This window comes from Rhipicephalus microplus, chromosome 8, assembly GCF_043290135.1.
Source record: "Rhipicephalus microplus isolate Deutch F79 chromosome 8, USDA_Rmic, whole genome shotgun sequence".
Taxonomy (NCBI): Eukaryota; Metazoa; Arthropoda; class Arachnida; order Ixodida; family Ixodidae; genus Rhipicephalus; species Rhipicephalus microplus.
Window position 1 is genome coordinate 13,373,560 of NC_134707.1, and position 17,340 is coordinate 13,390,899.

Here is a 17,340-nt window from a genome sequence, read left to right on the forward strand (position 1 = left end):
CCTTTCATCGTATGGCGATCGAACCTTTCAATCCAACGCTTCGTGCAAAGCTTAATAGTTTCCGAAGCTTCTCGAGGCGACAAGGCACCACCACAGCGTCGGGCAGTCCATTCTAACGTGAGTGCTGACAATGCACGTATCAGGCGAGTTGTCATTATTGGCCAGATGGCCGGAAGGTGAACATTCATTCGTCTTCAAAAACGATTGCCTCCAAAACAAAACTTCTTGAGCGGTTCCTATTAAAGTTCGATGCCTGGGCAAAGAAAGGTCACGGGAGCAATTACTCATTCTGTTTGCCCTTTGTCCTTTCGAAGTAAAAACCCGTAAACGGGGTGCACTTCCGTCTGTCGCCGTGCCAAGCTTCAGCTCATTTATCTTAAACAGCGACAATGTTTACACCAGCATGTATGAATGTGTAAGACATAATAAATTACCCACAATGGACTTCGTGATTTAGAGCATTGGGTTTAGTGGTGATGGGTTCTTGGAGATGGTCCTTATTACGTACTGTTTTAGTAGTTTGTGGAGAATAAACACTCTGACAGTTTACAAGCATTATTTATTGATTTGAAGGCACCCTTGAGGCCTTCACGAAGGTGCTGAGTGAAGAAGTAATGTTAGCACCTGTAAAAATACTTAAAAACTGACAATTTATCGATGCAGTAAATGATATATTAACACCAAGTCATGCTACGCAACCTTAACACAAGTAGCAACACACACTACGAAGGTATACTCGACATAGCTAATCACATGATAATCTCATGATAGTCACATGATCACGATAACGTCACATCGTAGGCGTAAACGTGTTACAGTTACAACGGTGACGCTCGATACCATTTTACAACAAAGTGATTTACTTAACAACACTTCATTGTAAAATTGTTCCCGCATGTTTACCGAACCAATATACTCATTTTATTAACACTTTGCAAGTCATTCGACTGTGCTTAGAAAACACATTTCGATTAGACTGATTGAAAACATCACTCAGTTCATAGGTTTTGGTGTTTAAGGTCAACTCTAGCGATTTGTCGACCATGTAAAGGTTATGGTATGTCTATGTTCCTGAGGCACTCTTGTTACGAGCCCGATTGCTGGGAGTTTCAGGAAATGTGAAAGTAATTTTTATCAAGCAAAAAAGTGCAGTACCGAAACCAGGACAGAACCGGGCGCCCTCTCTGTGTATGACGTACTATTTGGTGAGACCTGGAGGCCATATACTGGTTCAGCCAGCGCGGAGTATAAAAAATGTGAAAGCCAGTCCAGCGAAGTGCCGGCCAAACGGCACAGAGGTAGGAAGAAAGCTTTCCCGTGCTATACCCTTGCCAAACACCATCGCTGTTGCCTTGTGGTCAGCACAATAAATTCTGTAGCGGCCGAAGTAACGATGCCATTGGCTGCGTCACTTCCGTTGGCATGTCAAACATGACGTCACGCAGACAGTGTTGCTAATATTTCTGACAAGCGAGGTGAGCTTCTCGAGGCAATCTTCAAAATTCATTTGCAAACGAGAAGCGCATCTCTCGGGCCTGTAATCTAGCAAAACTTACGGAAATGTGCATAGGAACGTACCCAAATGAGTTCATTGATATTCATTAACCTCGAAAAATCGCCGAAGTTGGCCTTCGACGGCCGGCGGAAATTGTGGGGCTCACTCAGACTTACTAATGAACGATTATTTGAGCTAAGCGCTTAATTGAACTACGACTCACCAAACTTTGCCTGATGCGGACCTACTGGCATTAAGCTCATTAAAGTTTTTTTTTTCAACCAGACTTACTCGGAGCCAAAATTACAAAAATATTAGACGGACACGCTGAGATTCATACTCATGCCTTGATCTGAGTTTATTTGAATCCTATTAGGTCCACCCGCTCGGACTCTCTCAGACTAGAGTTCGCCGACCTATAGTATTGATGTTTTGAGCCAACTCAGGATGTAAATGAGGCTGTACTCGAGTTATGAGTTTCTCAATGCCGTGTAAGAGCATGCACCGTTGAAAGTATCTTATAGTGTACTGGGAATGAAGCATTCAGTTAAGTGAACCTTGCAGTAGATCTCAGTCCTCTTCAGTCTTTTTCAGTTCTCCCCTCCTTTTTTTTTCGCTCGCTCTGTTTCCATATAATGCTGTAATAGAAAGCTCTGATTAGCTTTAATCAGCTCAGTTTTTTCTAACATGCCCTGGGATCTCAGAGTACAAGGACTTCTAGCATGTCGTGTGATGTGCATTATAACACCTTCGTTGGGATCGAGTCTATACGTCCAGTGGGCCAGCAAGCGAGCACCACAACCTGTGAGCCACTGTGGATTCTCTTCGGCTACTTCTCCAGTGGCATAGTCGTGAGCAGAAATTGCCATTACGAAAAAGGGCGAAAATTCACCACAAAACCTCCTTACCCTACCCTCCCTTCACCCTCTTGAGGTAGTCACAATAAAAGAAGCTTCAAAATTAATGCAAAAATGAAAATTAGGCGACGACTTGCCTCTCGAAAGGGCTTGACTCCGGACCCTTAGTCCCTTATTCCGTAGGTACAGGTGAAGGACAGCATAGAGTTCCCAAGATTAGCTAGAAGAAACTCTGGCTTTGTGATCGTTCAGTCACCATGATAATGACGAGTGGTACACGTATTTGCTAAGTCATCGTGTTAGCAGTCTTCGAACGCATTAGCGGCTTCATTCATTCTTGTGTTTTCGCGTTTGTTTTGGATAAAAGAATGAATGATCGTGAACTTTGCAAATTGATTTGAATTCATGAGCATAAAACGTTAAGGGGCGAAATGGAACTGCTGAACATTTGCTAAACTTCGTATTGCGACAAACTGTCTCAAGACCACGTGAAGCCAAACGAAGCCAAAACAACGAAGCTCAGACATATCATTGTACTACCAATAAATACCATGTCGGCTAAGGCACCGTACGTTGCGGCTCCCATAGGTACTAGCAGTGGAGGTCCCTATAATGTATTTATAGGAAACTATATGGGGGAGGCTAACGGTGGTTCAAATGGTTACTTCAGCGGTTTCCGGCTGCCATACTAAAACACCCGCGTGGGTTTTACCCTGCTACCCTACACAATAAGAGAATTGGTTCGACTGGGTAGTGGTATAGGACACAATCGGTGTCCACTATAAGGTGGATTGAGGGGAGGCCTCTGTGACCGATTACTTATGGTGGTCTCCAGAGGCCTTGCCTTTACAAAAATATTTCAGGGATAAACTGTTGAAGTCGTGGCTGAATGTGAAGTCGCAGGCACTGGTGAAGGCGTTCCTATCTGTACCTTGACAATTAGACCATAAACGTGAGAAATCGAAGCCGTGTTCAGATTAAGAAAAGAAAACAATATTCAATCTGGGTAATTAAAAGTGGTTATTTTTTTAACAGGAAGAAAAGTAGTCCATTCCGGCACTCGGATTCTTGCGTACAACTCGACTTGGTGGCCTGTCCTTTCAAATCTCTGCTTTTAATCTCCTTCCCCAACAATGCTGCCCCACTCTTCTTCGTGAGTTCCATGATTAGACTCCTTTTCAATATTCAAACCATAACGAAACAAAGCCACCGCATGAACACTTTATGCACTAAGATTTCTTTTTATCCACACCTGCCCTAATGCAGGTTCTTGAGTGCAAAGCGTTGTTCAGATTCTGGCAGCCAACAATATTTTTCATTTTTCCATAGTGATAAGGGCTGCAGCGCGAGCACGAAGGTGCTCGAAGAAACGTGAAACGAAAGGCGAGGCAAGGAAAGGAAAGAGGACAGGGGCTGCAGCGTGAGCACGAATGCGCTAGAAGAAACGTGAAACGAAAGGCGAGGCAAGGAAAGCAAACAGGACAACACTGTCCGTGTTGTCCTTTTTGCTTTCCTTGCCTCGCCTTTCGTTTCACGTTTCTTCTAGCACATTTGTGCTCGCGCTGCAGCCGTTATCGCCGTGGATTCTAACCAACTAGCCCAAATAGTCGTTCTTTTTCATTTTTCCTTCATTACTGATTCTACTCTCTTGCCCAAGATACCTGGCTTCCTAATCAACTGCTTTTCGTTCTTTTTGTACAAGCATTTGTTCATAGTACTTTTTTTCATCAGAGAATTGCGTTATTTATACCTTCCGGGATTGAAACTGCTGGTCTTGAGCAAATCGGGAGGTGGTGGGTGCACTGGTGGTCAAGTTAAGCTAAGTGTTCAGTGCGATTGATATGCAATCCTTGTTACCATTATACTTTCAAAGCTTGTTCTGCGTGGTTTATTCCATGATTAGACTACATTGAACGAAAGAAGGGCAAATAATGAAGGGTTCGTTTGCTCTTTTATACAAGGCCTAATAAAAGCAACGTATGAAGTCAAGGAACGTATAGGGTCCATCATGTGTAAACATCTAATTGTAGTGCCGTAATTTTGGTATCAATAAAAAAAATGATTTGCCCCCGAATAAATGGGAGCCATCGGTGGCATTTGTCTGAAGGTTATAGTTACGGTCTGTGATAACGGTGAGTTGTCTTTCCGTGAGCTTCAGTTTCTTCACATCTGTATAATATTTGCTGAACATCTATTTCCTGGTTTTATTAGGTTATCACTTTGAATAGACATTTATTTCCTGAAGCTGGCGACAATATAACAGATATTCAGAGCAACAAATGGATGGTCAATGCCACTTGGAAATAAAAAAAAATTATGAGCGCATTCTTTCACCCCCATTCTTGCGAAACAGGTCAAAATATTGCAGTTCCATGTGCGAAGAATTTTCCACTACTCCTGTAAATACCATTTCTGGAATAAAAGTTTTATAATTTCTTACAGATAGGCCGGCATCTTATAAAAAACAGCTGCAATTGGATATTCGGCAAAAAAAGATCTATCAATGCATTTCTGCCAGATTAAAATTGCGTAACAGACAGCGTCTAGGAGAGGAATACTTGCGCAAAAGTAGCGTTTCTTCAATTTCAGATCTCGCTCGAGAAGAATCGAACAGCCCCGAACCCGAATCCCCAAGCGCGACGCGCGGTAGAATGTAATCTCATACCGAGTTATCCGTACTACAAGTGGCGGGAATGTAACTACCTCTGTTGTATGCAGTATTTTACCTGCATGAATAGTGGTCATTGGTGAATCAATTTCCTTTCAGAAGTGAACTGGCTACTGCGATATAGTGTTGTGACCTGGACGTCGCCACGGGGTACCAGAGTGTCCAAGGAGGGAGGGGCTAGAGGTTTCAAACCACCTACATGTGTGCTCTCTACATACTCATCATGGGTGATATAATTACCAAATTGAAATCTACGTCAAGTCCTTCTGTTATAGACCATTTTTTGGTCATTTTAGCTTCTGTCATTCACTTCCTTCTGTATCTCTCGCGATTCTTTAACGTACAAGTGCGTAAGTATAATTTACGCGTGTTTACATGTGTTCCAAATCTTCTCAAATGCACAACCTCGTGAAGTGGTTATTGTGCACGATACCTGACTCTAAAGTCACGGGATAAATTTACGCCTGTGGCAGCGGCATTTTTAATGGAGGCGAAAATGGTTAAGGGCCTGTATAGATAGGCTTAAGTGCACGTTAAAGATCCCCAGGTTGTCGAATCTTATAGAATCATCCATGGCTCATGGCATCCCTCGTAGTAATATTGTGGTTTTATCCCGTTAAACTCCAAGAAATATATGATCAACCTCATTCAACTGAAGTCGCCAGGGCCGGTATTAGAACTTACTTCTTTGAGCCTAACAACGCGAAATAATTGCGGCTAATCCTTCACGGCGGCCTTGCTTTCAAGTTTCGGCTACGTTGTAATGAACTGTGAGAAACTCAGCGCGTCAACCAACGGTACGTCATAAACTCGTGCTTCAAGAAATTATGGAGCTTACAGAGAGCGTCTCGGTATTCCCTTCCGGGTAATAATTTCTGCCTCCTTAGATATCCGGCTTGCCTAGCATAGCAAGCAAGAACTAAATAAAACATAAAAGGTAGCGTTGACCGCGGGGAAGCCTCAATTTCTAGCCAACCATTAGTTAGCGTATAAGGCGACACAGGCGCCGTCCGTATAAGCTCGGGTTGGCTAAGAGTTGCAAAGTCAGCCGAAATGCAGCTAATTCAGCGGGCTCGCAGGCTTTTTGTACAATTTTCACGTACGCGGCGGGAGAAAATCGATTTATCTCCGACGAGGCACAAGTGCGTCGTAAAGCGTGCAACAACGCGGCACATCTCTGGGAGTTCGCCTACAGGCACGCCGTCGTCACAGCCACCATCATCCTTACGATCATCGTAATAATTGCCATCTACCACTTATCTGGAATTTCAGCTGTCTAGTGCGAGTTGTAATATTCCGTTATTATTCCGTTATGTAACGCCAATTGCTCCGAGCTGACTTGACTGCTACAATGTTCAATGCTAACAGTACTACTGATAATAATAATAATAATAATAATAATAATAATAATAATAATAATAATAATAATAATAATAATAATAATAATAATAATAATAATAATAATAATAATAATAATAATAATACGTAATTGTATTATTATTATTATTATTATTATTATTATTATTATTATTATTATTATTATTATTATTATTATTATTATTATTATTATTATTATTATTATTATTTGTAGCAGTAGTAGTAGTAGTAGGCGTAACAATTTCGAACTAATCTCCTAAACTGACCGAAAAATATCCTCAATTTTTTATGTAAAACGTGACTTAGTCTTACCAGGCTTCTACTGCTAGTCGGCTGGTACGTCCTTCGTTCTCTCATAGTATGCGGCTGGTATTTTTAAATATCAGCTTACTTACTGCACCGACAGCTGGAATCTACCCCGTCTCATGCCCCCGCTTATCGCCCGTCTATGTTACGTATTTTTCCGAAAACTTTTTCGTACCTGTAGACGAAACCAATTTTGTTGGCATCACGTTGTCGAGAAAAAAGAGAAAGGCCTGCCTGACAGCAACTGATACTGCGATGTACTACGTGCCCAGGTTGTTCTTCCTCCGCGAAAAGCACATTTTATATTGACGTCAAACGGCTGAGGCCACCTTTCACATTTCCTTAATTGTTTTTTTTTGTCAATTCCTATCTTTATTTTAAACAGTTGCAAAGGGTTGGTGCTACGAAAAAATAATAATGAAGGATGAGAAATGGAAAAGGCTGGTGTGTTGTGGTCAAGGCACAAGTAGTTTTGCCTTTCGAGCAACTTCATGAACAGTCCCTGTTCGCCTTTGTCTTTTGTTTACTTTGATCTTTTTTTACCTTGTTTTTTTCGTGAGTGTTTTGTGTCCTTCGCCCAGAAAAAAAGAAAGTAAAAGAAGAAAACGAGAAAAATACAGGGCGACAAAAAAATAAACCTTCACAATTGTTTTCTGCAATTCTGTAGGTCCTTTAAAGAACATCGGTACATTGGTGCCAGAAAGTTTGCAAGAATATGCTTAATGGCGTTTTTGGGATGGAGACTAGACGGCCTGAGAAGGGTGCATTCGTGAAGCAGCGAATAAAGAATCGGGTAACGCGCGACCCGAGATCTTGATAGGACAGGAAGTCAACTTCAAACCCGAGTTCCACGACGGTAATCATACGTGTGAAGTAAAGGAGAATATAAAAACAAGAGAAGCACCATCAACTACTCACATTTTGAAATATCAAGGGGAACACAGAAGCAGAAGCATACGTGTTTTGATCCAAAGGAATAGCCTGAATCGACCACGAATGATTTAACTCCCTGACTGTTTTAAATGTGAAGCATTTCTTAGCGAACTTCGACGACTTTGAGCGTATCTATCTATCTATCTATCTATCTATCTATCTATCTATCTATCTATCTATCTATCTATCTATCTATCTATCTATCTATCTATCCATCTAGCAAGCTTGCGGCCGTTTCGCTAACTCCAAATATACTAAATTTGGTATCACGTGACGTGAATAGATGACGAAGGTAAACGACACATCCAAACATGATACTCATGACACGTAAATTATGTACAGCATAATTTATCTGCACCTTGTAATGTTGTGCTGATTGTAAAGAGACATATCAACATTTCTCATTCATGCTTCGCACATCATCGGTTTCCACTGTGCGTGGGATCTGCCATTTTTTTGCAAGAAACAAAAATCGTCGTCTATGAACTCTTCTTTTGGTGAGTCATGGGCCACACTACTCTCCCGAATCAATCAATCAATCAATCAATCAATCAATCAGACAGTCAGTCAGTCAGTCAATCAATGAGTGCTCTGTAACTTGTTTATTTTCGTTCTTAACACTCCTCGAACAGAACGATATTTGTTTTGCAGTATTGCCTCAGCAACAGACGGCACATCCTTTTCACACCGAGTTCCTAAAGTACACTCTATAAACAATGGTACAATAAAACAAAACCGACCAAATGACGCCGGTTTCTTTCGTATTTTTTGTGCAGTGCACATGAGTCCTCCGCCCACGGTGCCTACTCAGCATTTCCTTTGTTTTCATTGTCTCTTCACGCTGGTCGAAATAGTCTGTTTGCTTTAAACCCCGTGGTACTTGTTGATCGTGACAACTTAAGCAAAGATTCTCACTCTGCCTTCGACCCTTTACCGCTCAAACATTGCTCGCACGCAACTCCTATACCACCAAAGATGAAAATAAATCTGTTCCTTTCGCACTTCGTACCTGCCATGTATCCGGAAACGAGAATCGTGCGCCACGTACGCTTTGATGTATCCGAAACGAAATAGGTGCGACAAAAAAAAAGCACAGAACCTTTTCTGAGGACTTTTCAGTTATAGTGTGTTAGCACTTTGTTGATTTAGTTATGAGACCCCTAAATCTGAAAACTCACACTGCTTAGGCGAAAGCTATCTTCTTCTGCTTCCATCGTTTCTAGCATTCATTCCTCTATTCAGCCGCCCACCCCCAAGCCTTGAAGCTTTCTATGCCTGACGTGTTAATGCATGGCCTCCATGATCAGTCTATGTTTGATCAGGTAACAATTTTGTGGTAATGCATGACCTCCGTGACCGGCTTACATGACCAGGCAACGGTTTCGCGTGAAAAAAGCACCACCTGAGGTTGCATGATGATTTCATAAGTTTTGGTGATACAATACGCCGTGATGGCGTCATACATGACGTAACACGAACCAATTTTTAATAATGCGACTTTTTCGACAGCTTGTGTAAACGCCCTCGGTAACTTTCCGCGTTTAAAGTGGCACCTAAGGCTTTGGCCTTAAATGGAGCATGCAAGAATTTTTTAGCATGGCGGAAAAACTGTGTCGATCTGTAGTCAAGCCTCTCGAAAACGCGCGAGCCGGACATTGTTGCGCAGCACGCAGCCTGCAATTTACATTTTGTTCTTAAAGTCAGCAAAAAATGGCGCCTCTTTTTCTCTACGAATTATACCGTATACCGAAAGCGCTTCGCCATATAGTCGATGTTTACCGCTGTTGGCTCATCGGAGCATCGCCAGCTGCATATTTACCATGGATGCTGCGGTATACCACCACGTGCACGTGCTGGCACTCACAATTACGCTGAAAATATAGCCATTCGGTCCGAGAATAAATGAAAAGTGCTTGGGGTTAAGATGCGCGCTGATGAAGGCCAACGTTTTGTTGCTCCTTCCATCTCCCCCTCTATAAGGCTTACAGCTTGCTCACTGATACGAAAGAAGAGAGAAAACACTTGAAGAATGCGGAAAATTTTAGTATCTTCACGCGTACGTGACGGATTCTAAAAAAAATGCTTGAGGCAGTCGATTGGTGAGACTATTGGATTTTTAGTGAAGTGGTTAGACGAATACAAGAAAGATTGTTGCAGGGCCCCTTTAATAGATGCAGTACCATAAAAGGAAGGCATAGTAGCAGTGGAGCATAGATCGTCAACAGAGAAGAAGCCGACGTCATTCATCGACCTTGGTACATACTTAGAACAAAGCTGAGAATTTATCTTTTAACGGACCACAATCAGAATATTAGGTGCGCGTTCGTAGGCTACCATGCTTTATTTTTCAGTAGAACAGCTAAAAAATTCTTATACGATAAACCCTGGGGCATGCTACATAAACTTGCTGCTTACAAAGTCAAACTTGCCAAACGAAAATTCCCGATCAGAATTTTCTTCGGGCACTAGAAACAGAGCTTCGGTTTTCAGGGACGGCAAAAGCTCGAATAACGTGTCACCCGAGCCGCGCCTCAGCTGACGTACACCTAAGTAGATTCAGTGAGACTGGGTGATTTAGTAGAGCTTCACTGTGGCTACGGTGCGACAGTATAGGCCTGAGCAACTTACTCTCCAGCGATAGTGTGGAGCTTGGACGACATGCAAATGCCGGGTGGGGATCGGAAGAAGCCGGAGAAGGCGTGTTTGCGCTCAAAGCCGTGTTGTGGGCTTACTCTCCCCAAGCTTGATGTCGACGGCTTCGTATCGTTTCTCCAGGAACATGAAGCCATTGTGAATCAAGAACTCTGCTTTGCTGCAGCTGCCACCGCAGACGGTCACCAAAAACCAGGGCATCAAAGAAGCCTAACGGCAGCCTTTTTGAGCGATAGCTACAGAAAAGCAATAAAAATTTACAAACGCAAGAATAGCGCAGTTTGGAGATTTTGAAAATATTTTGACTAGACGGAAATTACGTGCTCGTGTTCAAAGGAACACTTCATGAAAATATGAACTTTTGCGTATTAGTAAAGTAAGGTTCAACTATTACAAAAACACCCCTTTTGCCGCCAGTCGACCTTTAGTAGGTGAGTAAACACGAGAAAACAAAATGCGGGTGGAGACGCTACTTTGAGATTCCCGCACCAGACACCATGACGTCGCAGATTTTGTGAGCGCTTACTAGGTGTCCAATGTAATTCGTAACCAGTAAAGACGATGCACATTGTCATCTGTGGGAGCCATATACCTCGCGCATGAAGTTCCAGAAAACATTGTTGAGCCGATGCCACGAAAATACAAAAAATGCATTATGAAATTTGTTACATTACTTACGGAAGTTTCGGCGCAAAATTGAAAGAATGAAACTTCAGCTTTGAGTTTTTCTAAAAATGAAGTTGTGGTGGTGAAACTTCCGCCATTATTATTCTCTTGGAACAGCTTACCAATCTAAATAAAGTCGTTGTTTCCCTTCAGTGTCCTTTTAACAGTAAGGAAATGAAATTGCTACAAGACTTATAACTTTTCCGTCATCACCAAAAGAAAACTCGCAGGGACGATTCCGGTGAACCAGTTCCCGTCATTGCCTACACTCCATTATAACACTTCCTTTCCAGGCCGACCTCTCCTCCTTTTTCTCATTAAACATTTTCTTCCTAACACTTCCTTGACCCTTCCCTAATACTCATAAATTGCGATCTTCTGTGTTGTTCTTGTGTAGAGTTAACCAAAGTCAGATGTGTCCAGAGTAAATCGTAGATTGCGACGGGAGGTGAAGGACAGTGTGGATGGGTGCATCAGGTTGCTCACCGTTCTGACTGGCGCTCCAATGGATGGATCAGCACCATTTGAGCAAATCGCGGTGACTTGCACGTACTTCGAAGCCGCCTAGTCACAGCGCGAATGACCAGGAATCGATGTCTGCGTCTGACGCATGGCCCGACCTCGGGAAAGTCAACTCAATGCTTATGTTAAGTTCATTGGTGGTCTGTCAGTGCTGAACCTCAAACACTAATGAGTGCAGCATGCGTGATACCCGTGGAGATGAGGAAACTGTGCTGGACTTTCGAGTAATTCACATAGTAGATTGAGTTCTGTTGACTGCTTTATTGTTGCTTTCCTTTTTGGTTTACTCGATCTCGGATGCCTGACAAGCTGAGTTCATAACCAGCCACGACTAATTATTGTTAGAAGTGATTATTTTCAGTCCAAAAACTTAGCTTGTTTAAGGTTCGTAGTCATACACTTGTTATAAACTCTACGTTCTTTGATTCAGTATCCATATGTAAGACGTCTTGGAGGCATTTTTTTTTCTTTTATGTGTGTATATACTTTGAAAATAAATAAATCATAATAATACAAAATAACATCACCACCTACAGCACCGATATGACAGCGCAATGACTGTTCTGAAAACATACTGAATAAGTCCGAAAAGGTTGTTATGGGATGCCCTCATCTTGTCACGTGTACGGAACACATGGCTGGGTTAGTGTCGTTCTAGAACGTGCACATGTTTTATACGTCCCCAGAGTGCAAACGTGAACTACAGGTTTTGATATCCTCTACTGACGAATGGCATGATAGGCCACTAACTGATGAAGATGTGTTCGGCCCATGGCAAGATGGCAACAATGCAGCGGTGGTTGTAAGGGCAGTCACAACTTTTCTGCAGGCCGACCTACTGGATGTGCGTCTGCATAGCAATGTGCCAGCCCAACGGAACTGTACGTACTTAATTTCTCACCTGCCCATCGTCAAACCTAATTTTCTTCCTCATTTTCCTACCCCAGTTTGAGTAGCGCACACGAGCATACTATCACTCATGAAAAAAACTTCAGTTGCAAATTTACACCTATAAATCAGCGTGGAAAACAAAAATGACGTTTCCTGCCACCTCTCTTCTACCTGTCTTGCAAAAAAATGAAAAAAAAGAGCTCTGAGATGACGCCATACTTGACGCATTTCTGGAAGTTCTCCGTTCCATATTACAACGGCCTCAATACATCGTTGGAACCATGCCAGGGACCTTGGAAAAAAGGCTCCTCCCTCGCCGAACTGCAATATTATTAATAGGGATTTATAATAAAGATCCTCTCCCTAACTTGTAGAAGCTCGTGCTCACTGTATGTCGTCTTTTAATAAATAAAATTTTAGTTGTGACATTGAGCACGCGCTGTCCTTCGCTTTTATGCGCACTTGCTGCTATTGGCCCAGAAAACTACTGCAGAATTCTATAGGCATATCGGTCACCCGAAGGCAGTAAAACCGAACAATTCTCTCAGCTACACGGACTGCCAGTGTTGGCTGTTGTTGGCCCTGTTTCGAACGTTTCGTGGGCGTAGCAGCCACTTCCGGACATTCATTGAGGATATGAGCAAAGGGAAGCCGGCATTGCGGGTATCGTATGTCGTGCGAAACGGTTGCGGCTCTCCGAGGTCCAAACGGGAAGCGTAGGTAGCCTGTCTGTCACTGTGGGTGCTTTGTTCCATCGGATCTCACTCTTTCACTGACGTCAACTGTTCACTGCGAGGCCTTGGACGCACGACCTCCGTCGTAAAATCACCACGTGCGGCCTCACCGGGTTACTTCATCTGTCTGTTCCACAAAACAAAACAAAAATTAACAGAAAGCTTGTTTTTTGTGGCGTGATTCAAGGAAACACGACGAATGCTGCCAATAGGGTGTCAAATTGGCTAGCTGTATAGTCAGTCGAGTTTGATTTGATTGGTTACCAGTGAAGGTTGGCAACTGCAAGCCATGCTATAGGTTGGTCGAATTGACACACCTTTCGATTTTTTAAAAGAAATGGAAACAAATTCAAAGACATCAATTCGCGAAAGCGGGTCTAGGAAATGGCATAGTGGCTTCTAAAAAGTATGCAGAACAGAAACAGATGTGTAGGTAAAATAGGAGCCCCGCCGCGGTGGTCTAGTGGCTATGGTACTCGGCTGCTGACCCGCAGGGCGCGGGTTCGAATCCCGGCTGCGGCGGCTGCATTTCCGATGGAGGCGGAAATGTTGTAGGCCCGTGTGCTCAGATTTGGGTGCACGTTAAAGAACCCCAGGTGGTCTAAATTTCCGGAGCCCTCCACTACGGCGTCTCTCATAATCATATAGTGGTTTTGGGACGTTAAACCCCACATATCAATCAGGTAAAATAGGACCAAGCTCAGCATATTTTACCAGGATTCGGTGTTTAGAATGCATCCAACAGTGAACGTTGACTGTATTTGCGAGATTAGGCAAACCAAAAGTATTTAATTGTCCTGTGAGGTTTACTGTTTCGAAAGCATATCTATCGGTGCGCTCTTAACTACGGTGTCCTCTGTCTCTCTACTAGGCTTCATCTTAAGATTTTCGCATTTATTTCGCTTAAAACAGGCGCACCATAGTATTTTTATAAATAATTTAGCGTAGCGATATTGTGATCAACTTCTTTTTTTGTGTGAAAATTTACTTCCTTTTGCTTGTTGACGAAGTTCTATTCCGATTGACCCATGCACTGACCACGTTGTCTTTATATTAATTAGCAGTTTTTGTGTTAAAATATTTAAAACAAACATTGTATTTATTTTCTTTCGGTGAAAAAAGAAGTAATCATCAGTAATTACCGTATGTAACAAGAATGCATCAGTACAATCTTTTCACGTGTTATTAAAACTCGTTCGTCTTACCTCCAAGGTGATTTTATGGAAAGAAGGACTGCAAATTTCTTCAAAATGTTTATATTATACGTCTTCAACAGTAATTTTGTGATGTCGCAAACACTGTAAATTGTGACTGTCTTTTTTATTCAAAATCACTCTGGAAGTAAAGCAAAACTACATTATTTCAACAATACAGTAAAATTCGAGTTTTCGATTACTTTCAAACACCTAAGTTTATTGTAGTTAACTTCCTACCTATATAAAATTCAATTTTAAAACACTGATGGAGCTATTAAGCTAGCCTACACGAGTTCATACTTCAACTCGGAGCTCTAATCTCTAAGTAACAGACTACTCACGTAATCTCACCCAGTCTAATCTCACGAAGACGCTTCCGGTGAAGCCGTGCTAAAGTAATTGCAGCTTAAGGCGCGAAAACGACACGGACGAAGAGAGACAGTACACACACACGGAGCGCCACTTCCAACAAAGATTTATTTCGAAAGAGCACAGAACATATATAGACACCGCGCGCGCCGTCACCGTGCCTTAATGCGCAGCCGCATTTAAGTAGCGTAACTCCTTTGGCGATAAAGAAATGGAGGCTACGCTAACGCACAGATCACCTAATTCGATTATTCTCTTGGCCTCAATGATTAGTCTTACTGATTTATCAGAGCTTCGGGCGACTACCGCGCAGGCGCTAAAGTTAGGAACGCAATGACAATCCCGGCAGTGAATTGCGAGGTGGCCCTCTCTGCCATTCCTGACGTTGTTATTATGCTGTCTTAGCCTATCATTCAGGCATTGCTCGGTATGGCCTACGTACCATCTACCACACGAACAGGGGAACTCGTAGACCACACCCTTCTGACAAACTACATACTTGTTCTGGTGGTTCACATTGCAGGCCGGAGCTTTCCTGAGAAAGGGGTTAGTCATCTTGCAGAGCCTGGAAAGTTTTAACGGCGCAGAGAAGACCACCTTTACATCAACCTGTTCGGCAATCTTTTTCAAATTATGGGATACGCGGTGTACATAAGGAATGTCAAGCTTGCTGTGATTCCTTATGTACACCGCGTATCCCATAATTTGAAAAAGATTGCCGAACAGGTTGATGTAAAGGTGGTCTTCTCTGCGCCGTTAAAACTTTCCAGGCTCTGCAAGATGACTAACCCCTTTCTCAGGAAAGCTCCGGCCTGCAATGTGAACCACCAGAACAAGTATGTAGTTTGTCAGAAGGGTGTGGTCTACGAGTTCCCCTGTTCGTGTGGTAGATGGTACGTAGGCCATACCGAGCAATGCCTGAATGATAGGCTAAGACAGCATAATAACAACGTCAGGAATGGCAGAGAGGGCCACCTCGCAATTCACTGCCGGGATTGTCATTGCGTTCCTAACTTTAGCGCCTGCGCGGTAGTCGCCCGAAGCTCTGATAAATCAGTAAGACTAATCATTGAGGCCAAGAGAATAATCGAATTAGGTGATCTGTGCGTTAGCGTAGCCTCCATTTCTTTATCGCCAAAGGAGTTACGCTACTTAAATGCGGCTGCGCATTAAGGCACGGTGACGGCGCGCGCGGTGTCTATATATGTTCTGTGCTCTTTCGAAATAAATCTTTGTTGGAAGTGGCGCTCCGTGTGTGTGTACTGTCTCTCTTCGTCCGTGTCGTTTTCGCGCCTTAAGCTGCAATTATGTTAAACCAACAAGCCCAGTCTGCTATTCTCACACCGTGCTAAAGGTTTTCTCAACCCGCTTTTGTTTTTATCATAGTTTTAGTAGCCGCACAATAAAATTGAGCTACTTGTAATTATATTGACTTTGCGCCCCACTAATATCTCTTATTTTGATCGTCTGCGTCGGGCTTCTCGTTTCTCTGGGGCTCAAGAAGTTTTCCACCAGTAGAACAATAAGTTCGATTCAACATACAGCGCCAGCACCTCGTCACACATTACCAGGACACAGTGCGCTTCCGCGGTTGTCTCCATGCGAATTCTGCTTTCTGGTTTTTTTTCGCTGTTCACGTTTTGGACAAGCTTCGTGTGCAATGCGTTTCAATTAAGACTTCATATTCATCCTGCCTGATCCCTTTACCGGCTACTTTTATGTGACTTGAGACAATTAGATTTCGCGAGATTTTCAGTGTGCATTCATCATTGGTATGCTGAAAGGCCTTCCATCTGGCGTTAATTATGTGGACACGGCCGCTGATATTGGATATCAGCGACCGCGTCAATAGGGCTCCGTTGGGGATAAGCTGAAGAAGCACTTTTCGGAAAGATAGCTGTTCCATATAAATATTACTGATGCAATGCCAGATTCAATGCACAGTTTACCGCTAAAGAACACCCATACGCAAAAAAGACAAGTAAGACGGCATGGCTTGCACTTCCACTGAATTTTATTTGTGTCGGGACATAAAAAATACGTAGTAAGATAAAAAATACAACGCATAAGCTAAAAGACCAAACCTAGCTAACAGGGCACCGCTTAGGAAATCTAATTTGCGAAGAGTACAGTGGTAATAACGATTCGCTCATGCAAAATTTAACCAACTTTTGGTTGTAAAACTCTCCAAGTGATGCTTTTTTTTTTGCTCCTATCAAGAATGTTGACATTCTCAAAACGTGGTTCACACTTGCAAACTTTGTAAGGCGCCGGAAAATGTGTCAATTAGTTATTTAGTTTTTTTTTTAAATAGAGCTCGTGTTTCCTACAAACCATGATTTGTATATTGACGCTGCGCGCAGCCTGTTCAACGTAAGACTCGCCACACCCAGGTCAAGGGTATCTCACACACCACTCCTGTCTCACATCTGGTGTGCACAGTACCACGTTTCTTGCCAACGCCTTGCAGACTTGTCCCGTCACCAGATATACGGGGGCACAGCTGACCCAGCTTAGCAGGAGTTTAGAAGGCGAGGGGTACTGATACCGGCCTGCCACCTTCTTGAATCTAGGGGTAACCTTGTGAATATATGGCCCTACTGTCATCGGTATACGTTGCCATACCAACTGCCACTGCTTTCATTTGCTTTCATCGTGCCTTCTTTATGTTCTG